We start from the raw sequence: 24,487 nt of genomic DNA, 5'->3' as shown, positions 1-24,487 counted from the left end.
GAGGGAGGGGGCAGGCCTCCCGGCCCCCCTGGAAGCTTCAAAGGGAGCAATTTTCTTGTAGACGGCTGGGCTAGCTGCACCCCCTCCCCCTCACAACCCCCCCCCGCCCCCCGCGCATGGGGAAGGGACACACTCCTACTCCCACAAGGACCCTTGGTGTCTCCGGGCTGGCACAGCCTTAGAGAGTCAAACTTTCCACTGCCCAGATAGGGACACTGAGGCCTAGAGAGGGGCGGGAACTATCTTGCTGGCACTTGCAGGCGAAGGCGAGATGGCAGAAAGGGAAGGGAGACAAGGGGGAGGCGGCCTCTGGTGGCTAGTCCAGCGAGTGGCCCCTGGAATTTTGTTCTGAGCCCGCCCAGAACCTCCGGCAGCCTGGGCCTGAACAAGGAGGTGGTTCTCTGCAGTCAGGGAGGCGGCTGTTGTGGATTTCTGGAAGGGCTTGAGGCAGGCTCCCAGGTACTCTGGACACCCCAGCCCCCCACCCCGCTGCAGCCCTTTTTGCCCTAAAACACAGGACGGGTCCTCTCTGTGTGATCTCAAGACGGGACTCCGAGAGGGACGGACAGGAAGGCATCACAGACTCTGAGGGTCTTCCCTCGCTTGCCAACCCTGAGGCTCAGACAAGCTGAGAGTGGAAGAGTGAGTCATCTTTCTTTGCTCAATCCGTGCGGTCCCCTGCAACGCAATGAATGCTCTGTGGGTGGGCACTTCCTCTGGGCTGAGCCCTGTGCTGGCCACTGACAGGGGCGAAGTGGGCCAGCCTGCCAAGCGTCCCAGGAAGAGGCCATCGTCAGCCACCACCCCACGTGATCGCTGGGAGCTCAGCGGCTTCCTGAGGGCCAGGACGCGCCCAGCTCCACCTGTGGGTAGAGCCGAGGGCCTTAGCACACTTCCTCCCCGTCCAGGGGGGCCCCAATCCTCCCCTGGTCTGTTGTGCCCCAGCGTCCAGCGGAGTGAGGCCAAGAGCCTGGCCGCGTTGAGGAAGACTCCGGCAGGCGCTGCTCCCAGAACAAAGGTGAGGGTTTAGATGGAGCTAGAAACCAAGGTAGGGAGCAACACCGAGTTCTGCAAAGGAAACAGAGAGGGGGGAAAGTAAAGCGGGCCACAAGATGGAACACAATGCCCCAGGGATCAAAAGAGAAAACTGCATAGAGGACCAGCCGGGCAGAGGCTGAGGGACGCCAGGAAGAGGTGGGTCCAAGGAGAATAGGATGAGGTCTGAGGGTCCTGACTACCTGGCCAGTTGTCCCGGGCCACGTGCAGGTGGGATCTAGAAGGTTCCGCCTGGGGGTGTGGCTTCCCCCTCCCATGTGCACCAGCTTCAGTTCAGGGGCCCCGGCCGGGGACATGAGACACATGGTGGCCTGACCAGGCTGTGGTGCCTGCCTTCAAGAAGCTTCCAGGCTGGACCATGGAGAAGGGAGATGTGGGAAAAACAGGGTCTTGGCTGGGAGCACGCGTCGTTTGTCTCCATGTTTGTTTTTTCCTGTTTATGGGAGACACACTCCCAACATCGCTGGCAGTAGAAAAACTATATCACAGAAGATAGCCTCCCTTAGCTGCGATATCCCCAACCACGGCTGCATGGGAGGAAAAACGTGTCCACAACATGTCTAAAACACTGTGCTCTGTGAAAGAAGCCAGTCGCCAAGGACCACATACTGTGATTCCACACGAAACATCCAGAGTAGGCAAATCTATAGGGTCAGAGAGTACATTAGAGGGTTCTTGGGGGCCCGGGGGGCAATGGGGGGAGAGAGGGCCACAGCTAAAGGCGTCCGTTTTCTTTTACAGGGGATGAAAGCGTTCTAAAGTTGACTGCGGTGATGTCGCGCACTGAATATACTAAAAATCACCGAACTGTACATTTTAAATAGGCGAATTTTATGGTATGTGAATGATATCTTAATAAAGATGTTTTTAAAAATGAAAAAAGAAAAAGCCATGTAAGACACGCCCATTGCCCCAGGAGCCTTTAGCTGCGTCCAAGGCCCCACCCAGCCTGGTGCCCCAGGCCGCCCTCCACTGTGCCTTGCCTTGCTCTGGGGGCTGGGACCCCAGGAGCCATCACTCAGGTCCTCAGCATCCAGGAGTCCCAGTGGGAGCGAAAAGAGCCCTGAATACAGTGGCCGGAGCTTTGCTAGGGAAAGGCCACTCTGGGGGCTCCGGGGCTGGGCTCTGAGCTCTGTGGGGAGGGGACGGGGGCACTTTTGTTTCCTGCCTCCTCAGAGCCACACATAGCGCCACGGGGGGCTTAGAAAGGCTTCCTGGAGGAGGTGACTTGGAGTAGACAAGAGAAAGAGGAGGGAAGAGAAATATTGGCAGTGGAAGGATCAGCACATACCAAGGTGCAGAGGGTGTGGGGAGCAGGGAAGGGGAGAGTATCACCGCAAGTAGGTGGGGCAGCCTCAGGGTCCCCCGCGCAGTGCGCACCCTTGGGCGTCAGCCAGGCACGTTCCTGGAGGGAGCTTGGGGGTGACCATGAGGCAACGCCCTGTGCACAGGGCACATTATGCACCCTGGAGCTCTTTCCTGCAGCTGGGGGATGCATCTGGGGCAATATTTCTGTAAATACGGTTCCTGCGCCTGGAAGGCTCTTGTGTCTGTGGTTTGCAGTCTGCAATAAGGCATAACTGCATGCCCGGCCCAAGGCCCACTGAGTCATTCGGCCGGCTTGGCCCTCTAATTTGGGGGCCACTCCCAGACCAGCCAGGCAGCACCTCAGTCCTGGGCCTCCCTCTTCCCCCCCCTGTCCCCAGGCTTCGGCTTTCCCTGAAGCACAAGGAACTACCTCAACCCCAGCTGAAGCTGTGCCGGGGACAGCAAGTCCTTGCTGGCTAGCAGGAGCAGTGGCCTCCTGCCCTCTGGCCTCCCAGTGCTGGGAGGAGGCGGCAGGAGGCAGGGGAAGGCAGCATGGAGGGCAAGGCAGGAAGGAAGTGCATGCATTTCCTGAGGCCCCCAGGCTCTGAAGGAGGCCAAGGCACAGCTGTCTTAGCTCCACAAGAACACTCGGTGGACAGGGCCGGCCAAGTCATGGGGGTCATGGGGGCCGTGGGAGGCAGACCCCGGCCCCCGCCAGCGTGGACCCATGGGTGATGAGGGTCCTCTCCCAGCATGCCCCGGACTCTGGGATACCAGCACACAGGGCCCCAGAGCCCTAGCCCGGACACTTTCCCCAAATGGCTGCAGAGTGCCGGGTGATCCTGGTGCCCCAGATCAGACTGCAGCGAGCCCTCACCTAGCTGCCCCAGCCAGCTCTCCGGTACCCGGCCTGCAGCCCCAGGGTGCAGGGAAGGTGCTCGAAGGTAGCAGGGCAGGGGTATTGGGTCGGGAGAGAGGAGGACTGGCAGGGGCAGGGGTGCTAAGGTGGGAGTGTGTGCAGGCTGAAGGGAGCAGAGGGGAAGGCAGGGCCCGTAAGCAGCTGTGGGGGGCTCCTGGGGTGGGGCAATCCAAGCCCCCTGCCATCCTGTAGGGCTGTGTGTGAAGGACCTGGAGTCAGCGGCAGCCCATCCCCTAACAGCTGGCCTGCAGCTGTTTGTGCCCTGCCTTCAAAGTTAGAGGGGGGAGGCCCAGGAAAGAAGTGGGGCACACAGCAGGCAGGCTTCGAGCCGCCGCTCCTCTTGGGGCACGAAACCTTGCCTTTGGTAGGGCTGCTTGGAGGGCAGAGTCTGGGGCCCTGGGAGGAGGCCCAGCAGTTGGGGCTCCCAAGGGCTTGAAAGGGCCCCTACCAAGGTGATGGCAGCTGAGGGAGCTCCTCCTGAGCTCCAGCCCACCCAGCTGCTGGCCCCGTGAGCCTCTGGGGCCTGGAAAGAACAGCATGGCCCTGAGCTCTGGGGGCCCTCTGCCAGCCCCCTTCTGGGGCCTTCCTGGCCTCTCTGCCTTGCACTGTTTGCTTGGGCCCCTGCTCATCCCTGTCTGCCTCTACGCATTGCTCCCCAGTCTGTTCTTCCTGGCTCCTCACTCCTTCCTTAGATCTCCCGTCTGTCTCTCTTTCCCTCCCCTGGGCACAGAGTCAGTCAGCCTCACTGTTCTCTGCCCCCCTGAGCACATGAGCTGCTGGACCAGAAGCAAGGATGTGCTAGAAGAAGCATGATGGTGACCAACTATGATGAGTGCTACAAAGGAAACTGCACAGGCCTAGGTACTAGCGCTGGATGGGACTGCAGAGAGGGCTTCTTGGGAGGAGGTGGCTCTCCAGCAGCACCCTGGGCTACCTTCCAGCCCTTCCCTGGGGTGCCCACACAGGACCCTTGCAAAGCCGGCCCAAAGCAAGTGGTCTCACCAAGGGAGTGCCCTGACGCCTTTGCCTTCTGGACAAACGCCCAGGCAGGGACATATCATGCATATCAAGGTCACTGCTCGAGCAAGTGACCCTGCCCGGAACTCAGCCGAGATCTCAGAGACAGCCCTCGGGACTCCTGGGTGCTGCAGCCCCTGAAGGCAAGCCAGCATCTCCAAGTTCACAGCCCTGCACGTGACTGTCACTCGCAGCCCGCTGGCTTCATCCACTCCCAAGCTCCACACTCTGAGTGGCTGGGCAGGGACAGGGTGAGAACCAGGCCCACAGTCACCAGGAGGCAGCCCCTCCCACCTCGAGGGTCCCTGGAGGCTGGAGTCGTAACATCCTGAAGCCCTGAGGTTCCAAGCCTAAGTGCTCAGGGGGACCCTCTGGGTGCAGGGGGCTAAGAACCATTCCGGATGAGGCTCATGTTGAACAGGCCCAAGAGGAAACTGAGCTGCCGCAGAGTGAGCCGAGCCTCCACTATCTGGAAGTTTCCCAGCTCCGATAGCTGAGGTGCGGCCAGTGAAAGCTGGCACTCTCTATGCCAGAGCTTTTTTTGACCTGCCCCTGAGGACATAATCACACAGTGGCTCTCTGCCCCAGGCCGTCAGGGCTATAATTTCAGGGCCCAGAGGGGTCTCCATGGGGGCTGGGCCTGTGTCTAGCTATCTTTAGAGAGGCATGGTCTGGGGTGTGGCTAGATGAGAGAAGGTGGACAGGGGGCTGTGCTTCAGGGAGGCATCTGTGGGCTGCCCAAGAAGCCGGTGAGATACGGGGAGGCTGCCATGGTCTTCCCCAGGTTGGGGGAGGCCCGCACCCAGGACCCGCCCCTGGGTCTTCCTGCTGCCTGTGGGGCCAGGAGGCTCCAGCGGGGGCAGTGGGTGAGGGCAGGCACAGGGGAAGGGGCCGGGTGGCCAGCGTCTCTTGGATCGGCCCTGTGTGGCTGCCCTGGTGGCAGTTGCTACACGGGCAGGGATGGGAGGGGAGCCCAGGCATGGGCACACCATGCCGGGCGTATCCTTTGCTCCTTCCGGGGCCTGTTTCTCCTGGACGTGAACCAAGCTTGCCACCACGGTACGAGGCAGGAGGAAGGCTTGGAAGCAAATGTGCCCAAAGCTAAGCAGAGAGCCTGGCAAGGGGCGGGAGGCAGGCCCTCGGTTGGGGGCGCCGGGGACAGAAAGGAGCAGGCAGGTCGGAGAAGAATTTGGAAGCCGATGGGCAGGACTCTGGGCCTGTAGCTGGGAGGGGTGGGCAGTGGGACAACATTCCACTGAGGTCCCGGGGAAGGAGACGGGGGGTTGGCCCCAAGGGGTACACGTCTGCTCCATGTCCGTATTTTCCACCGCTTGCACTTGTTGGCCCAGGTGTCCCCTTCTGGGTCTGCACTGTCCCCACCGTCCTTCCCCTCAGTGTCACCCCCACCACCTCAATACCCCCGTCTCAATCAGAGGGCGGACGAGTGCCGCCCTTCTTGCCACCTGACTGCAGTCACCCCTCAGATGCCCAGCGCTCCGGGCCGTGCCCACCACCGTATGCCCCAGTGGAGCCAGCTCTGCCCTGAACAGGAGCACAGTAATCGCTGCTACACTGGCATGCATGAGTAGAGGATATGGGGTCAGAGATGCCGGTGAGGAAGGCGTGGGTGCAGGGCAATGGGCGGGCCTGGTCACACCGGCAGGTCTCGGCTACACTGTACTTGTCCCCCACCCCCACCCCCCGGCTGGGGCTCTGTCCGGGGATGTCCCACTGTGGGCATGCCGTGCTGCCTGGGCCATCTCCCCTGTCGGACTGAAGGTCCTGGCCTTCAGCTGCCGGCACCCCGTGCCTTCAGGAGAGAATGTTACTCTCCGCTGGGCAGCCCCACGTAAGGATGATGGGTTATATGGACTCCCAGTCCCCTTGCCCCCACTCAGGACTGGCTCAGCTCCAGAGCCCCCGTGGAGATTGCCTGGACGGTCATCAGTCACAGGCCACCTTCTCCCTGGGCTACTCCTGTTCTTGTCCTCCCCTCCCCCAGGTGGTGGCCCCAAGACATCCCAGTAAACTCCCTGTGAGCTAACCCTTGCTTCCTAGTCCTAGTGTGTTTCTGGGGAGCCCAATGGGAGACATCCACTAGGGGTCTGGCTGCGTCTGTGCTGTCTTGGGCCCAGCTCTGCTCGGGAAGATCAAGGACAGGCTTCCAGGCCTGGGTTCAGCCCACCTGACAACAGCCCCAAGGGCCAAGTAGCTGCCCGTCTGAAGTGGAATTTACCCCAGTAACTACCTGGGCTGCCTGCCTCCTGTGTCCTTTGCCCTTCTCTGTCCCTCAAGGCCAGGTTGCCCTGACAAGCAGGTGGGCCTTGGGGTGTGGCCCTTCTCCCAGGCCCTCTGGCCTCATCTGCTCAGTAGAGGTAAGAGCAGCAGGAAGGGGAGGCCCACGGGGGATGGGGGGGGGGTCACCTAACTTGAACTTCCTGTGCCTTCCTAGGGCCTGACCTCTATGACTATGGGGGAGGAGGGGACCGGGGGTTGACCGGAGCAGGAGTGCAGGGCCCAGGCCAGGCAGCTGGCTGGGGAGGAGGGTTCATGAGAGCTGGGAACGAGGCAGGCCCTCCCTCCCATCGGGCCAGTGCCTCTAGGGCTGCTGACCTCTGACCCAGCCCAAACAGGAAGTGCCATATCTGCGGGCCCGGGCCCGGAGGAGAAGGAATGTAAAGATGAGTCCAAAGCAAACACTCCCCAAGCTTCCCAGGCCTCTCCCCGCCCCCTGCCTGAGTCTGGCCCTTTCTCTGCTGAGAATTCCAGGGTGGGGGTGGGGATGAGGGTTGGGGGTGGGGGACTGGCTGCGGGAATGGGACCCACATAAGACTTGCAGTTCATAGTCCTAGACCCCAGCCAGAGGTGGTGGCAGGGCAAGGCGTCTGCACTGGGGGACTTGGTGCCCTTTTCCCTTCACTCCACCCACATCCAGCAGCACTGAAATCTGGGGCTTGTCCTGCTCCTGCCACATCCTTGATGCCTGTCACTTGGCTCTCTCTCTGGCCCTCACACCACCATGAGCTTCTCACTCCCTTGGGGCAGGGGCTGGGTCAGCTGTGCTCTTGGCTGGTTGTGCCCCGCCCCCCCCAACCCCTCACCCGCCCCAGCACCAGGTATGGTGGCACCGTGAGCTGTCAAGGCTGACCTGGTGACCCTACCCTGCTCCCAGTGGTCCCCTCGCACAAGCAGAGGGACTGCCCCAGTGGCTTCAGGGGGCTCTGCAAAGCCCGTGTCCCCACCCAGCGCGGGGGTTCTGTCTTGTCCTCGGCGCTCGGCAGGGTTGAGCCCTCACAGCTTGCTGGTGTGTGCATTTGCCTCGTCCACCAGACGGTCAGCATCTCCGGCCAGGTCTGGCCTCCCACACACCAAGCACTCCCTACCCTTCCCTGGTACCAGGTCTCATAAAGGTACATTTGGGTCCCACGTCTTTTGATGCCTGCCCCTGCCTCTAAGGGCTTTGGGTGGGGCCATGGTGACCCTCAGGCTGGCATGGGGATGTGTATGCACCAGGGATGGGCAGGGGACCAGGGTGAGGGCCCTGGGACCTGGGTTAGGGGGAGGAGGGATGCGGGGTGTCCCCGGCCTTGGTACAGGTGTGAGTGTGAGTGGCTTTAGGACGAAGGGCAGGCACCAGGGGCCTCCACATCAGCCTGCTTTGCCAGCAGAGCCCATCTCTGTCGGTCCACACCTGGGATGGGGATGCTTCCTGAAGAGAGGTACTGATACTGTCCTGAGCAACTGAGCTAAGCCTGGCCCCCAGACGGCTTGGGGCTGAACTACTGGGGACTTCAGTACCCTGGCCGGGGTGGGTGGGGCTGGGGAGGCTCTTGGAGAAGCTTCTAGAAGCAGGCCCTCTTAACTGCCTGCACAATAGACAGCCAGCACGCAAGTGCAGCTTAAATCCAGGAGGGAGAGAGGGAGGCTGATGGAGGCTTCTGGGCTTGAATGAGATGCATTTATTATGTTCCAGTCCAGACCAGCGCAGTACCCTGCTGGGCCATTTACTAAGTGAAGGGGCCTCAGCAGTCAATGGGAAGTGGGAGCATCTGAAACAACTGGGTCTTCTAGATCTTTCTGTTAGTAGTGCAAAGATCAAGTGGAGGTAGGCCTGGCCCCCCCCCCCCCAACCAGTCCTAAGGAGCGGTGGGGGGCGGGAATCCCAGGATCCCTCCCCAGCCCCCACCCCCTGCTGGGGCTGGAGGACCACGCTGCTGCCGAGGCAGGTTCAGATGCAGGAGAAGGCGGTGGGCGGGATGTGGCACCGGTCAATAAGGCTGTTTTCCAGGTGCGTGGGGATGAGGTTGGAGTCCTGAGCCACTGGAGTGTCACACAGATGGAATTCAGGGGCACTTGTCTATAGAGTGGGGTGGCAGGGTCAAGCGGAGGAGTGAAGACCCCAGAAAGCAGAGGCAGGTCATACAAGAGGAGAGAAACAGACCCAGGGAAGCTGGTCACGCAGGTCACGGCCACCACTTGCCACCTCCCCACTGGAGGCTCAGCCCTCGTGTCTCTGGGCCAGGGCCCTCTCACCTCCCCCTTGGCCACCCCCTGCCCAGATTTCTGCCGCTTGCAGCCCTCCACCGTGGCTGCCCGGGCCTGCCAACCACTGGGCACGGCCTCCCGTCGTGACAACCAGGATGGATATGGATAGGAGCAGTGATGGGCTCCTCCCATGGGCCCACCTGCCAGGCAGGGTCCCCCCGCCCCCGGCCTCAGCTGTCCTTCTCTCCCCTGGCTGGCAGTGGGGTGTGGTGGGACAGCGTGGTGGGACAGGCGTACAGCCCCACCTGATCTTCTTGTGGCTCCGACGCAGCCCCTGCAGCCCCCTGAGGCCCCCGAGGCCCCGGGGGACGGCCCGCAGCTGGTTGCGATCCAGCAGCGGCCCGGTCAGGGAGGCGCGAAGGCTGAGGAAGCACACGCCATGGACGCCGTCGGTGCACAGGCTTTCGTGGGACAGGGACAGGAGCTCCAGGCCTGGCTTCGTGTGCGCAAACGCGTAGCCGGGGATGCGCTCGTGCGGTTGTGGTGCGGTGGCAGGCGCCGAAGGCCCCATGGCGGAAGGAAGGCACGTGCACCAGCGGGTCGTGGGACAGGTCGAGGGTCTCCAGCTTCCTGCGGGATGGGTGTTCAGGTGTGGGGTGAGCCGGTGGTGCCCAGGAGGAACCGCAGCCACAGCCGTAGCCGCAAATCAAGGTGCCTGGTCCACACCCAAGAAGAGAGTGGGCATTGGCTCCCAGGTGGCAGAGGCCACCAGAGCTCCCAACCGTTGGGAAGGGCCGGGAGGCCAGCTGCAGCCTGACCGTGAGTCAGGCCAGGCCCTGTCTGGCTTCTGCGTCCTCCTCTGTCTGAAGAGGCTGGGAAAAGGGGATCTGGGTGGGGCCCTTCCTGGTTCACCACAGGGCTAGTGAGGCCAGCGTCCTCCCACTCCTTCCCCCGCCTCGGGGGCTCCTAAAACGTCCAGGGGACAAAGCAGTGTAGATACAGGTGCTGGCCCACTTCAGTCTGTCTCCACTCTGCCCCGCTCAGCTCCAGAGCCCTTTCCTCTCGTCCCTACGCTCTCTCGTCCTCTTCCTGTCTCACTCAGCCTGATCAGCAGAAGACGGATGGGGACGGAGAGAAAACTAAGGCTCCCAGGGGCCGTGGCTGGGACCCTGAGGGATCAGGGAAGCAGGCGGTGCAGCTTGGGTGGACGTCAGCCCAGGTCACTCCACGCGGGCTGTGACATCCCCAGCTCCTGTGGGCGGGGCCAGCCCTTTGGCCTTGGGGCCCATGCCACCCCTCAGCCCACGGGGGCTGGGGCTCCAGGGCTTCCGCCTTGCCAGCAGAGGGGCCCCCTCCTCTTCCACCAGCCAGAGGAAAGCGGGGCGGCGCCAGCAGGCCTTGACCGGCTGCCGGCCCCCTGCCCAGGCCCCGTGGTGGGAGTGGAACAGCGGCTGGGAGGCCCCTCCCTAGGCTGCTGTCTGCTTTCCTTTGCCCCCTTGGCAAGGGGGGGGGGGAGGAAAAAAGAATAATTAAACCCAAACGTCCTGGTAACATTTTCCTGGAACATGAGGGTACAGGGCGGGAGGCTCTGGTCCCTGGAATGTACGGTTGGAGTGTCTGTTGACCCCTGCCTACCACCCCCTGCCCTGCCATGGCGGTCACCAGACCCCACGGATTGTACTTCCCAGCCCTCCTGCTGCTTGCTCCCAGGACCACGTCCTTACTCCTTAGGCAGTGCCTGTAAGAGCCGAGTCTCCTCCGGGATCCCTTCTGCTGGCACCTCCACCCAGTTGTCCAAACCAGATCATAAGGACTCATTCTGGACCCTTCCCGTAGTGGGGTGAATAGTAGCCCCCAAATATATGTCTGCCCCGAACCTGTCAACATGACCTTATTTGGCAAAAGGGTCTTTGCCTATGTAAGTGAAGGATCTCAAGACGAGCTCATCCTGGATTAGGGAGGGCCCTAAATTCAATGACAAGTGTCCTTATAAGAGACAAAAGAGGACAGACACAGAGACACACAGAGGAAAAGGCCATGTGACAATGGAGGCCAACACTAGAGTGGTGTGGTCATAAGCCAAGGAACACACGGGGCCACCAAGCTGGAAGAGGCGAGGAAGGATTGTGCCCTAGAGCCTGTGGAGGAAGTGTGACCCTGTCAACGCCTCGATTTTAGACTTCCGGCCTCCAGAGCTGTGGGAGTAGAAATCTCTGTTATCTTAAGCTACCCTGTATGTGGCATTTGTCTGGTACACCCCAGGACACCCACACGCTGTTCTTTCCCGTGCCCACCACCTCTTCCATGCACCTTCCTGCCCTGTCACCTCCTAGCTGATCTCACTCAGCACCTGGCCAGTTTCCGCTGCCCCTGCTGCCCCTCTGTCCCCTCCCACGCCACCTCCCAGGGGAGCTGGCTGGGGGCCTACAGGGCAATTCCCAGCAAAGGAAGGGGTTTCTGTGGCTTTGGGGATCTTGCTGGGTGGGAGGGACAGAGGAAACTCTTGGAGTAGCAGGTGGGTGGCTCAGGGCCCAGGTCACCTTGAGCCCTGAGCAGGGAGGCAGATGACCCAGGTGACCCACCTGAGACCAGGCCCGAAAGCAATGGAGCCACCCCTCCTTGTGACTCTCTGGGTCCTTCTGAGTGAATCCTCCCTCTTGGGCATCTGCGTGCCCGTCGGGGTAAAGCTCATGCAGTGCCAGGGTGGGCAGCAGCACTCTCGGAAAGTCAATCCAAGCATGGGGTGACAGGAGGTCCTCCCAGAGCACCAGTATGCCGAGGCTGTGGTTCAGCATGCCCTCTGTCGCCTCCTTGACGACACTGGTGCCCAGGTACAGCTCCTAGGGCCGGGGCTGAGGGTGAGGGTGAGGGGCCCACCTGCCTGGCCTGGCTCCCTATCCCCTTGCAGGTGTCGCCATGTCTGTCCCTCAGGGCCATGGCCATCTTGCAGAGGATCCCAGCAACACCTGCCAGCTGTGCCAGGGCTCCTCACGGCCTCAAAGAGCACCATCCAGCACAGGGGGGCCAGGTGGCCCAGGGCGGGCCTGAGCCTTGTTCAGGGACACCCAGAAGGCCCAAGACGGTCCTCAAGGCCCGACTGTGGGCCTCAGGAAGGTTAGGTCAGTCAGAGGAGAGGCCCTCTGGCACCGAGGCTCTGTGGGTTTATCTTTAAAACTATCCTCATGGGCAGCTGTACCCACTGGCTCACCTGCAGGGAGGCTGGCAGGCCAGGTAGGATGGTCCGCAGACAGTTTCGGTCCAGCCCCGGGTAGAGCAGGCTGTGTAGGGGTTGAAAGGCCAGGGATGAGATGTTGCCACCCTGCGGCTGTTTCCCTTCCACCTCCAGCGTCAGCAGCCGGCTGAGCCCTGCAGGGCAGGTGGGCGGAGGGGCACGAGACCTGACTGCAGGGGTCTGGGGGCCCCCTGGGAACTCCCTGTGTAGCTCCTAGAGGCCAGGGCTACTGTCCCAGCCAGTCCTCCCTCCTCTGTCCTCCAGCCAGGCTGCCCCGGGCGGCCCTCCCCTCGCCTGCACTTCTCCTCTGCCTCACCAACCGCCCCCCCTGCCCCCCGCCCCCCTTCCCAGGCCTGGCTTTGTCAACCCCTGCCCCCAGGGCCCACCCCCACACTCTGAAAGCTGCTGCAGGGCTGGCACTGTGCACAGCGAGTTCCCATCCAGCTTCAGCCGTGTCAGATTCTGGGGGGCAGGGGGAAGAGGGGGCTGGGGACCGCGGTGCCACTAGGCAGGCTAGGCCTTCTGAGCATAGCTTTGGGCTGATTCTGCCCGAGAGACACCTATCTGGTTGCACTGCGGCTTGGAGCAGGTCTGTCTGCGGGTTTTGAGAATCGCTGCTCGGTTTCTCCCAGAACTTCCTGTGGGGACGCAAGGATCCCTTGTGGGGGCCCGAGGATCCGCGCTGCTCTCCACACCCAGCTGTGGACCGTGTTGTCCCAAATCACTGAAGCCCACCATGCTGGGTGGTCTGTGCAGCTCCTCCTCCGGGCCTGATCCCCCCAGGCAGGGTGGGGAGAGGCGCGGTGGCCGCCTGGAGCCATCTCAGACCTGCCGGCCCTCCTCCCAGGAGCACAAGCGGAAGGGTGCTGCACACCTTGAAGGCACAGGGGTGCAGGCCTTGGGCATCCAGCTTGTTCTGACTCAGGTCCAGCCGCCGCAGATTTGGCAGCCCAGGGAACGTGTGGGATGGGATCTTGGCCATTTCATGCTCTGTGCAGACACAGGGCAGCTGGACTCCGCGCTCCCTTGTCCCCCTCCCCTCTGCCACTCGGTTCCTCCCCAACGTGGACCGGAGGAGCTGGCTTTTGGGCATCGGGGCATCTTCTCACTGCTAACCAGGACGCACAGGTAGGTGGGCCATTTCCAGGCATAGCGATGCTGCAGCCACAGTGGCCGAGGACCCACTAGAGGAGAACCCCAAGTGCGTGGCCTTCTTACTCCTGCCACAAGGGTGAGTGTGGAGGAAAGGGGTCACCGACCTGCGAGGTGGAGCATGGCTAGGCCAGGGTCAGTCAGGGCAGGGACGTGTTTCATCTTGACATTGCTGCGGGTGATGGCCTCCTGGGTCAGGAGGCAGGAGGCCGGCAGGGATGGCATGGCCTGCTGTGAGGTGCCCAGGTCCGTGAACCCGTGCCTGTGCCTGCCTCTAGGCCTTTTTTGCCCATGGCCTGTGGTCTTCTTGGTGCCGCGGCCACCTTGGCCTTGGCCATGATCCTTCTTTCGATGCCGGCCCCCTGAGCCAGGTTGGTGGAAGGCCCCTAGAGGACAACAGACACAGCCCCAGCCTGGTCATGTAGCAACAGGGGCCTGCTGAGGGACAGGAGCTCGCCCGGGGCCCTGTACGCAGGGCCACTCAGCTTGGGCACACTGACAGCAGGGTGGGGGCCCGAGAGGCTGGTGACGCTGGTATGATTGGGAGATGTGTGACCAAGCCTCAGCCACTTGAGATTCAGGCACAGCCCCATCACCCCCTGCAGGCTCCATCTGGGGGCTACCTGTCCTGGCCGGTTCTCACCTTTGGGGGGCCTTCTGGGCTTTGGGCCCTATCGCCTTGGTGCCTGGCCTCCTGCCTTCCTGCCCTGGCCCTCCTTGGTGGCCACTGTCCCTTCTTGGGCTCGGGAGGCCCCGCTGGCCTGAAAGGGTCTGAGCTTGGTGGCCTGGGGCCTTGCTTCAGCCCCCATTTTGGCTATGGCCTGTGGCTGGGCCCGCTTGCTGCTGGGCCCCTTGTTGTGACCCCACTCCTGCTCCCAGGCTGTTCGGGGTGACTCCTCCCTCTGAGCCAGCTTTGGCCTGCGGGGGCCTTCGAGCTGGGTGCTGGGGGCTGGGCGGGGGCTTTGTGGGCTCCTTCCTTGGAAGTGGGTTGCACCTGTGGCTGGTGCAGGCCGCGGTTCCCGAAGGTGGGTCGCACCTGATCTGCAGAAGGAGCCAGTGTGGGCTCAGTTGGCTGGGACCCCTGTGTGGCTGAGGCCACACCTCCTTCCTAAGTGGGGAGACCAGTCACAGGCTGGTCCACCTCCCTCCTCTCTTTGCCTAGGCCTCACTTCTGCCTCTCTCTCCTGCCCTCAGGACTTTGCAGCCTTCTGTCATAGACCCCCCACCCCTGCCGCTCCCAGGCTACCAAGTATCAGAGACTCCTTGGTCTCCCGCACGCCTTTTCATAGCCCCAGAGTGGGGGACCCCAAGCACGAGAGAGAAATAGAGAGAGAGACAGAGAGAGAGAGAGAGAGAGAGAGAGAGAGAAACAGTGCTGCTCAATGTCACAAGCAGACTGGTGGCCAGCGGGTCACCCTGCCTGCCTCCTTCCTCTCTAACACATGGTGACATTGACCATGGGCCTCCCTTGCAGATCCTGCTATCTGCGGGGGGTGGGGGCCTGGGCCCACCCACTGCTTCTCTCATCCCGCCCTCAGGCCTTGGGGTGGGGCGACCAAGTACGGTGCCAACCGCTGGCATATGGGACAAAGGTCACACCATAGCTGGTCTACTGGGGCCCATTGTGCCATCCCACCCAAGCCCTGGGTCCGCCACTGTCAGCCTCCCACACTTCTCCAGGTCTCTTCAGTAGGACTCGGGGCAGCTGGCTCCCAAACCAGCAAAGCTGGATCCATTATTCCAGCCCCATCTGCTGGGGACCCTCCTAAGGGGGTGTCTTTCCTCCCCCTGCCCTCACCCTGGGCTACAGGCACCAGGCCTCCCAGAGTCTGTAACTCCTCCTTGCCCTCCGGAGAGGGTTCCCTGAGGCCCTGGGTCCCTCCTAGCTCCTGCTGAAACCCCCAAGGTGAGTACCAGGCGGGCAGCCTTGGGGTGACCGGCTTTCTCTCCTGCGCCAGCCTCAGGGTTGGGGGGGTGGAATTCTAATAACAAGGCAGACTGCTCCCCGCTTGCCAGAGTTTTCCTGCTGGTGCCACCTACTCACCATTGGGGGGCCCTGGCTGGCTGGGCGGCAGCGGCTGTAGGGTCGGCATGCCCATGGGAGTCGGCGGTGCCTGCCTGGCCAGGACCCCTCCAGGGCAGCACCCCACCCAAAGAGCTGTGACTGGAACATCATACTCTTCATGGCCACTTCGCTTGGGCCGTGCAGGCCTCCTGGGCCCAGAGAGGGCGTGAATAGCTGGGAGAGGTGAAAGCGGTAGCCACAGCAGGATGGGACACGAGCAGTCCCGCTCCCTAGGCTCTTGGCCCTGGTGGCAGTGCTCTGAGCCTCCCTGACCCAGCCCTCCCCCAGGAAGGCCCCCCCAAACAAATACCCCCCACCCTTGCCCCCAACTTCCCCCAATGTCCTCTTTTCCCACCTGAAGAGAAAGAGAGATTGAGTTTTTCTTGGACTTGAGTGTTCTTGGTTTCTTGCTGTAAGGCCCGCATTTATTCTCCACTGGACCAGGCCTAGTGGCCCCCATGAATGGGGTTTCTGTCTGCACACACAGTGGGCCTGTGAGGCCCACCACAGGGCAAGGCGCCCACCCCAGGCTGCCAGGTCCTCCGTCCATGGCTGGGAGAGGAGAGGGGCCGGGCCTTGCAAGCAGCAGGCCTCAGGGCCTCCTGGGTCCCCGGGATAGGGGGCAGGTGCCAGGGCCGCCTGGAACCTGCCAAGCCTGTGGGCTTCTGCCATGGGCGCCAGTGCTGAGGCCTCCCAATTCCGGAGGAAACCACACTTGGGCAGAGTTAGGGTGGCGAGCATGGACCCCAGCCCTTGGGTCTCCAGTGCCACCTGGGCACAAGGCCCGCCTCAGGCTGGTCCCCCTTCCAGCTCCCTGACTACCTCTAGGCAGCTCCCTTCCCTCCAGACCTCCATTTTCTCCTCTGGAAAAAGTCGGTGGGGGGGACAGTTACCCGTCCTGCAGCCTCCCTAGCTGTGCCACCACCCCCACTGTAAACTGCGTGTGAACCAGGGTCTGCCGGGTCCCAGTGTGACCACCGTCATCGGGCACTCCCAAGATGCCTCTAGGCCTCATGCCTCCCCTGTTGGTCAGAGGGACACCTGTGGACCAGGGGGAAAGGAAGCCGGGCCCGAGGGAAGGGGCCGTGGAGCGGAGCGTGAGCCGAAGAAGGGGGTATCTGACCACAGGCCTCCGGGCCAACCCTCAGAGGGCCCCAGCCCCAGGCCCCGCTACGAGAGCCGAGGGCGGGCGGGTGGGGGCTGGCAAAGAGGCCCCGTCTCACCACATGGCTTTTTGGGGCCAGCTTTGAGGAAGCTTTTCCTACAGCTCTGTCCAGCGTTGACTTATGTTTGGAAGCAATCTGAAAAAATGAGTTAATTGTGGGCAAGGCTTGGGTGGAGGGGAGAGGGGGAAACTGGGGGAGGGTGCAGGGAGGGGGGAGCAGGGCCAAGAAGGGCCATCTGGAAGGAGCTTCCCACCACCATCTGGGGTTCAAGGTCTCTGTCCAGGGCCACGGGGCTGGGGGTGGTGTGAGATGCAGGAGGGGGTGGGGGTGGGTCAGGGCGGAAGTCTCCAGCAAGAGGGTCTTCACCGGGCTCCTCAGCATTCGCACGCTTGCACCTTTGCCCTCAAGGAGCCCCCGTGCCAGCTCACAGTCCCATATGAAGCACATGGGGGCCGCTGGCACCCTCTCCCTTCTCCCATCCAGGGCTCTGGTTTATGGCCTGAATCTGGGACTGTGCCACACACAGACTAGAGACAGAGACTGTCTGTGGACTGAGCATGAGCAACTACGTTGGGAGCCAGAGATGAAGCCATCAGTGTGCCTGTGTGGCCCTGGGGGACACAGGATGTCCTGAGCTGGTGGTCTGCTAAGGCTCTGGGGGGCAGGAGCACTCAGGCAATGGAGGCTGCAGGTGTGGCGGGGATCCTGGAAGTCTGAGTGCTCCCAGCCTCCCCAGTACAGAGAAGGAACCAAGAGGGGGGTAGGGCTTGCCCAGGTCAGATGCTGGAGGCCGGGCCTCCTGTCTCCCAGTCCAGGCATTGCCTGAGGAGGGGTAGGACCCTTCCCAAAGTGGGCCCCTGGAGTCTGACCGGGACTGTGGCAGGAGCCCTTGCTTTGACCCTCCCCCTGCCTGGGGATAGATTCTGGAATCCTGGCCCCCAACCCATTTCCCCTGTTCGTGCCGCTCCCCAGGCGCTGACTAAACATCCTGCCATCTGGTTCCCATTAGCTGGGCTGGGGGTGGGAGGAAGCCTGCTCCCAGGTTTCTCTGGCACAGCAGTCTGGAGGAGGGAGGGACCCCGCTCCTACCCACCTAGGCAGGAAGGGGCGAGGCCTGGGCCCTCTCAGTTCCCCAGCTCCTGTGGAGTTCTGTCCTGCTGTCCTTCCTGTGCTGGGGACCCAGTGGCCACCTGGCCACCTATTCTGGGCAGTCTTGGGGCACCTGGACATCATGGGGACCTTGAGAAAACTCCCAGAGAGCAGAGCCAGCTTGCAGGGGTGGGGGGTGCTCAGCAGAACCTGAGGTGCCCTCCCACGCCCACCCCTCCTACACACAGAGCTCACTCGTGGACTTGGGCTGGGACAGGCAGGGCCCCCAGCCAACACTAACCCTGAGCCTAATGTCTGGAGCGCAGGGTGGGAGGGGTGTCGGGATTTTCCAGGAACTAGGGATACAGCCTGGGGGTTGCTGGAAAGAGTTTTGGGCTCACAGCTCTGCCCTGGACAGACTGGCCATGTGATGTCGGGAGCAAGTCTCTGTGCTCAAGGCCTCGGTCTTTCCGTCTTAATGTGGTGGGTGTGGGCTCCTTACAAAGTTCTAGAATCTGAGGTTGCTTCTAGCTGCACAACCCTGGGATTCTAAGGGCAAGGAACGGACTCCTGGTTCTTCTCCTCCTGCCCTTACCTTCCACGTGGCCCACTGTCCACACACTCGTGCACACCCAGGTGCACACATACCTTCATCAGTTGGGGCTCCGATCGGTGGCCGGGGGGATGCCAAAGCAACACCCCTCATCTCTCAGGCCTCCTCAGAACTGCACAGCTGAGAGCTCTCCTCCCATCAAGGGAGGATTGGAAAATGGATTCTTGGCTCGGGGAACATTCCTGAGCCCCTGCTGTGGGCCGGGCCCCATGCGGGAGCCACACAGCCACCTCCCCTGTGCTCCCCCGGCGGCTGGCCGTGTACTGGGGGAGCACAGGGACCCCCATCAGAAGGAAAGAGACTGGCCGCGGTGACTGGAGGGACAGGGGATCAGATGAGGACTGTGAGACAGTGACATCTGGGTGGAGATGTGAATGAAGAGCAGAAAACCTCGCAAGCAGAGCTCCAGCAGAGTCCTCCCCAGGGGAAGGATGGCCAGAGCAAGGCTGCGAGGCAGAAAGGGGTGTGGCCCAAGTTGAGAACCAGCAGGCCGAGTGAGGGGTGAGGCTGGGAAGGGCAGGAGGGCTAGCTTGATAGGGCAGTCTATGGATGGCGGGCCGATCTCGCCTATAACCTTGAAGGAAACAGGGAGCCACCGTGGACTTCTGAGCAGAGGAGTCACATGATCTGGCTTCCATTATAAAAGGATCTCACAGGCTGCAGGGCAGAGAACAGACTTGGCGGGGCCACGAGGGAGAAGACAGCAGGCAGGGCAGAGGCAGCTAGGGGAGGCAGTCTGGGGGAGAGGGGAAGGTGGCTGGCTCCAGGTAGACGCTGCCGGTGGCGGAAGGGCTGAGGGGGTAGTGAGCCTGGGGCAGAAGCTCAGGAATCTACCTCACGATCCGGTCAGGTGCGAGGTTGGTGAGGAGACAGCCAGGCGGTGGTATCTAGAAGGCAGTTCCGTAGATGAATCTGAAGCTCGGGGCCAAGATCTGGGCTGCTGGTCCAGCCCTCCCTCTATCTGTTATTTGATAAGTGCGTCAAGCCCCCACTATAGACCAGGCCTTCTGCAAGGAACCACGGAGGGACAGTGGCTCTGCAGCCAAAGACACACCCTTGGGGTGACCGTGGGAATAAGGGAACAGCCCTGTCCTTGAGTCTTCCATTTCGTGTTCAAGTAACATGGAAACCAGCGCTGACGTGTGTGCCTGTGTGCAGGTGCAAACACACGTGGGTGCCCGGCTCTGTCGATGGGAATGTGTGGCACGCACTCTCAGGGTGCACGCTCACACATCTAGAGTATATAAAGAAAGGTGCAGGGGCCTTTTTCCCCTTCAAGCTTTGAGAAGAAAAAAAGCCAAACTTTCTGTGCCCTCTTCCTGTTGCCAGCAGTTTCTTCCCCAGAGAAAACCCATCTTGTTTTAATGCCATTAAAACCTCAGAGGATCTGGTCCCAATTAAACAACTTTTTTTGCAGATGCTTTTGTGAGCACTAAATACATCAGCCCATCCAGAGACCTGGTGTTCCTGAGTGAGTGAAGGAGGAGGGAGGACAAGAGGCGGGGGGAGGGCAAGAGAGACAGAGACAGAGAGAGGCAGAGAGACAGAGAAAGGAGAAGGAGGGAAGGGGAACACAGAACCCCGAGCAGGACCACGATGGCTGCGGATGGGGTGGTGGGGAGCGAGGTACACTGGCAGTCAGGTAGAGGGGCCATCACCTTCAGCTTCCCCGGGGGAAGGTGCCTGTAGAAGGTGGGCCGGAGGGGGTGGAGTGCAACAAGGGGGGCTTTGGGGCACAAAGGTCCCAGGAGGCTGCTGCGGCCCGGGTTGAGGGAGCACGGCCACGCCTAAAACTCAGTTGGTTCCTACCAATAACTTGGGCCCCGCTCGACTGCCAGGTGGGCATTGAGGGGCCTCAGGCAGGGAGCAAGGCTGGGTGCCAGCTGGAGGCCTGGCACCGGGAAGACGAGGCTGAGCGCCCCTCCCCCGCCTGGCCCTCCGGAGTGGGCACGGTCGTGTTCCAGTCCTGGCGCCTGCATCTCCAGCTCCAGACGCATGTGACTCAGCCCTGCTGGCTTTGCCAAGCCGTCTAGACCCGAGTGTCTCCCTACGGAGGGGGCCATCCCGCCCGCCATTTCCTCTTCTGCTGCCTGGGGCGACTGAGCCCCCACACATGTGTGGGGCCGCCCCCTCCCCCGCCCCTCCGCCCCTGCCTCCACTGAGCACTGTCGCCAGCACAGGGAGGCCACCCCCACCCCTCACCAGGGCGGCGCATCGCATCGTGGCCTGGGCCGCTGCAGATGGGGAGCATGAGACCTGGAGCTGGGATCCCAAAGGCCTCCAGGGGCCCCCCTCCCCACCCCCCATTTTTAGAGCCTGGCTCAAGAAGGCAAGTGAAGACCCTGACCATGCCCCCCCCCCCCCCGCCGCACTCGACGTTGTTCATTCTCACCCCCGGATCTATGGGGGCTAGGATCAGCCTCACGAGTCATGGGTCCACCCCCAAATACGCAGCCTGGCTCCGTCTACACCCCCAGAAATGCCTGCAGAGGGGACGGACCTCACAGACCCTAGGAGTAGTCTGAGATCTGATCTGGGTTCTAGGCATGTGAAGTGTGCCCTTGCAGGAGGCTGTGGCCTCGGAAGTCCCAGCGTCCCCTCGGCTCTGAGGGCCCCTCAGCAGCGGGAGGTGAGGCCGAGGCTCTGAATCAGGAGGCCTAAGGCAGGCTGAGGTTTCCTTAGTGTTCCTGTGGGCAGGGAGCCAGCTGCCCCTGCCTTCTATTGTCATGGTCCCTTCCCCAGCACAGGGACCAGAAAGGATAGGAAGAGGAATGCCAAGTTCCCAGGACAGCCTCCCCACCCTCATGTGCCAGACTCTCGGTGTCCACACAGAGGTGTAGAATGACAGCATTCACGAATGGATGGTCATCAGTCAGCTCCTAGGTTGACAGCCTCATCCACCCAGTACTTGTGGCAGGCTCACATCTGTCGGGCCCGTAGTGGCAGCTCTGGAGTCCTCTGGACTTACTAGACTCCAGTAGTGTGTGTGCTTGGCCAGGCGAGTCCCCAGGGCCCTGAGGTGGGTGAATGACAGCCACCTGAAAGAGAGTCAACATCACCCTTGTTCCAGGAGCCCTTTAGGCCTCGTTGCCCATGTGGCAGTTTGGGGTCTCTGCAGTCTTTGTGGCTCCTCCGGGTCTCATTTGCAAAAGCCCTTACTTTCTGGTTTTCCAGCCCCCCTCCCACCTGTGAAGACGGCTCGTTTTGAGCAGGCTCCCGGCTGGCATGCATGTTGTGGGCGCTGGCTTCGAGACCTGGGCACGAGGGTGGGCGGTGACCCACAGCCCAGTGCGGTGGGGTAGCTCGGTCAGGGGCAGAAGAATAAGGCTGGGGAAGGAGGAAGGGGAGAGGGAGGGGCAGAGAAGGCAGCCTTCGCCTCGCCTGTGGAAAGTCTGCACCTCAGACCATCCTCAGCCTGACCTCGTTACCCTGTCTCATTTCGCCCCCAAATCCAGAGTCAGGAACGGCCACTTACTTCTCCCACGGGGTGGAGAAGAACTGAATTCTTCCTCCGAAATGTCACACACATTCGTCACTTGCCTTTTCTTCAAGAGCCTGCCTTTGGTGCTCACCAGGGGACGTGGCGAGGAGTCTTTCCATCTCTCCCTACTGGGGAGGAGGAGGGGGGTGAGAAGAGAGGGAGTTAGAGGGGGCCTCTGTCCCTCAAAGGCAGCCCTCTTTCGGGGGCAGGAGTTTCTAGGGAACAAGGCCTTCGGCCCCTGTCAGACGCAGCAGAAGCCAGTCTGCTTTCTCTTCCTTGATGGAGAGGCAAACCTTTGAACTCCAGCTTCCTGTGATTGGCCGTGTCTGCTGGGGGAGGGGGGCCTTGGTTAAGGTTCCCCCTGAGCCCTGGGGTCTGTTGCTAAGGACGGCTTGAACATTGCAGTGGAGATGCTCTCACGGACCCTCCTGTTGCCGGATGTCCTGCATACCTCCCGCCAACAGCTGCTGCCCCAGGGCAGGGAGGCCAGTGGGTGAGGGCATCTGCTTGGCTTACGTTTCTGTGCCCACTGCACAAGGCGAGGTGCCTCACGTGGCTGACCGCCTTGGCCTCCACTGCCCGCCAGCCCATCCCTGGTACAGTGGGGCCAGTGCCTGTCAACTGGCCTCATTTTCCAACCTGTTTTCCAAGTACTGACACATGGCTGAGGCCCCGCTGGGACCCATGGCCAAGTTTCCCCCACGATCAGGAGGTTGGCTCTTGTTGCGCAAAGTGCCTAGGTCCGCCTGGGGACCCGCACTCTCCACTGACCCCCTACCCCTACCCAACCCCCTCCTAGGTGGATGCGTTCTTCAGCCTCATTTTTGGCCCCTGATGCACCAAAGCCTCCTTCCTAGACACAGGCGATTTGGGCAGGAGTGCCCTTCAGAGGGCTGCACTCTCCTTCTTTACTCTAGTTATCCACCCTTTCACATCCCTACCCACCTCTCTGGGCTTGCACACCTCCCAAGACAGGGAGTGCTCTCCCTTTCCAGGCAGCCAGCCAGTGTTTAGACAGTGTCTTCTGGGAGAGGTGCTTCCTTGTGTTGAGCTTGAGTCCAAGTTTCCAGACGCTTCTACCAGCTGGCCCCTTCTTTCCCCCCTCCCTGAGGGGCCCAGCAGCCTCTGTTCCCAGCCCAGCCTCCAGCCTTTCCAGTGGAGGAAGCTTGGGAGGCACCATGATTTAGGGGTGGTGTGCACAGGGAGGCTGCGGCCTGCTGCTGTGTCTTCAGCAGCCATCTCCCCGAGCTGAGGGCCAGCCAGCACGTCCCTCATGGAGGGGGATGGACCCCTCGACCTCTCAAGATGGTTTTCTTGCTTCGAGGCCCTGCCAACCCCTCCACATCCCACCCCATGCCATGGACAGAGCTGCTGAGTTTGGGGAAGGGCTGCTTAGAGGAGTACTGGCTCCATCGGGCTGGGTGGAGAAGGGGAATTTTCTTCCAGAATACACAGGAGCTGGTTTCTTCCTGATCCTTAGGAGCAGAGGATATGGGGAGGGTGGGGGAGGCCACCACACTGCTGTGGTTTCTCCCGCCAAATTCCCCAGTCCTAGGAAAGATCCACAGAAAAACCCACAAGAATTTGAATGTCTGAGCTGGAGCTGTGATTGAAATGAAATTTTTAAAAAAGAAAGAAAGAAAAACAAAAACAAAAAGAGACAAAAAAATTAAAACAAAACAAAACAAAACAAAACAAAAAAAAACACCCAAAGCCCCTATAGCCTTCAGCTGCCAGAAGGGCCCAAGGCAGCAGCCATGCTGGACAGGGGAAGGGGCCTTGTGGTGCCCTGCGTGTCTCTTCAGCTCAGTTCCAAGGCGCTGGGTCCTCAGAATAGCTTGCAATTCCAAAGCATTCAGTAGGGAATCAGGCCCTGCCCCACAAAGTCGGGCTGGGGTCTTTTTCTGTTAACTTACACTCCTGCGTCCCCCCGCCTCCTAGGACAGAGCTGAGAGCCCTTGGCTATCACTCAGATGACTGCAGTTGTGTCCTGTCAGGGCCCTGGGTCTCCCGGTCTCTAGACTTGCCTCTTGATCCCTGTCTCCAGGACGTGGCCAGACAGGGCACAGAGGAGGGAGAGGCTCCGGACAGGATGGAGCTGACAGCAGCTGCCCACCTCGTCTGAACAACAGGTCGCAGGGATGGGGGCGTTGGAGGTCTGGGGGCAGATGGGTGGTGAAATTTCATGCCAGACTCATTGAGTTTGAGGGCTGTGAGAGATGCTAAGAAATTTACAAGTGGACAGGGAGGCAAGGAGCCACAGAACCTTCCAGGAAGATGAAAGAGAGCCGAGGAGGAGGTGGGGGCGGTAGCAGGGCCCAGCATAATAGTGAACATTTACACAGTGCTTTGTACGTGCCAGGCATTGTCAGAGGAATTATTCTCTCATTGCAACCCAATGAGGTAAGCGCTCTCGTCATTCCCCATTAGGTGAGGGCAAGGAGGCACGGAGAGATTGGGTAGGCTGCCCACAGTGATCCAGCTAGTGAGTCGTGGGGCCGGATTGGAGCACAAGAAACGTCCCTCTAGCTGCAGCCGTGAGCGTGGGAAACGGGAGCTAGAGCCCCGCGCGGGGAGCGGGATGCTCAAGTCCCAGTTACGTCCCACCCACAAGGCGCCTCTCCATCCTCGAGAGGACAACCCGCCCAAGGCAGGAGCGCCCTCTCCCGGAGAAGGCTCGCCCGGACGCCTCCTCCGCCCAGACAGCTAGCAGAGGCGGCGTGAGCGAGGGGGCCACGGAGAGCCAGGCCGCGCTAGCCCGCGCCCCGCCCCTTCCCCAAGGCCGGCCTCCTGGGTGGTGCCACAGCGCGCGTGGAGCGGCAGCCCAATGGGGGCGCGGAGAGGGTGGGAGGGGCGGGGGGCGGGCACAGGCAGGGGGGCGGGACGGGCGCAGGGCTTTGGGTG

The 24,487-nt window shown here is 61.6% G+C and overlaps 2 long non-coding RNA genes across 2 annotated transcripts; both read left to right on the top strand.

The window, feature by feature from the left end:
* Positions 1-166: 166 nt before the first annotated feature.
* LOC131502745 (uncharacterized) lies at positions 167-1,901 on the top strand. The gene is made up of 3 exons (XR_009257155.1): positions 167-642; positions 748-1,018; positions 1,798-1,901. It is a non-coding gene; the product is annotated as an uncharacterized LOC131502745 (long non-coding RNA).
* Positions 1,902-3,198: 1,297 nt separating this feature from the next.
* On the top strand, positions 3,199-6,344 carry LOC131502746 (uncharacterized). The gene is made up of 2 exons (XR_009257157.1): positions 3,199-3,308; positions 4,014-6,344. It is a non-coding gene; the product is annotated as an uncharacterized LOC131502746 (long non-coding RNA).
* Positions 6,345-24,487: the final 18,143 nt, after the last annotated feature.

Source organism: Neofelis nebulosa, chromosome X, assembly GCF_028018385.1.
Source record: "Neofelis nebulosa isolate mNeoNeb1 chromosome X, mNeoNeb1.pri, whole genome shotgun sequence".
Taxonomy (NCBI): domain Eukaryota; kingdom Metazoa; phylum Chordata; class Mammalia; order Carnivora; family Felidae; genus Neofelis; species Neofelis nebulosa.
This window is presented reverse-complemented; position numbering and strand designations above follow the sequence as displayed.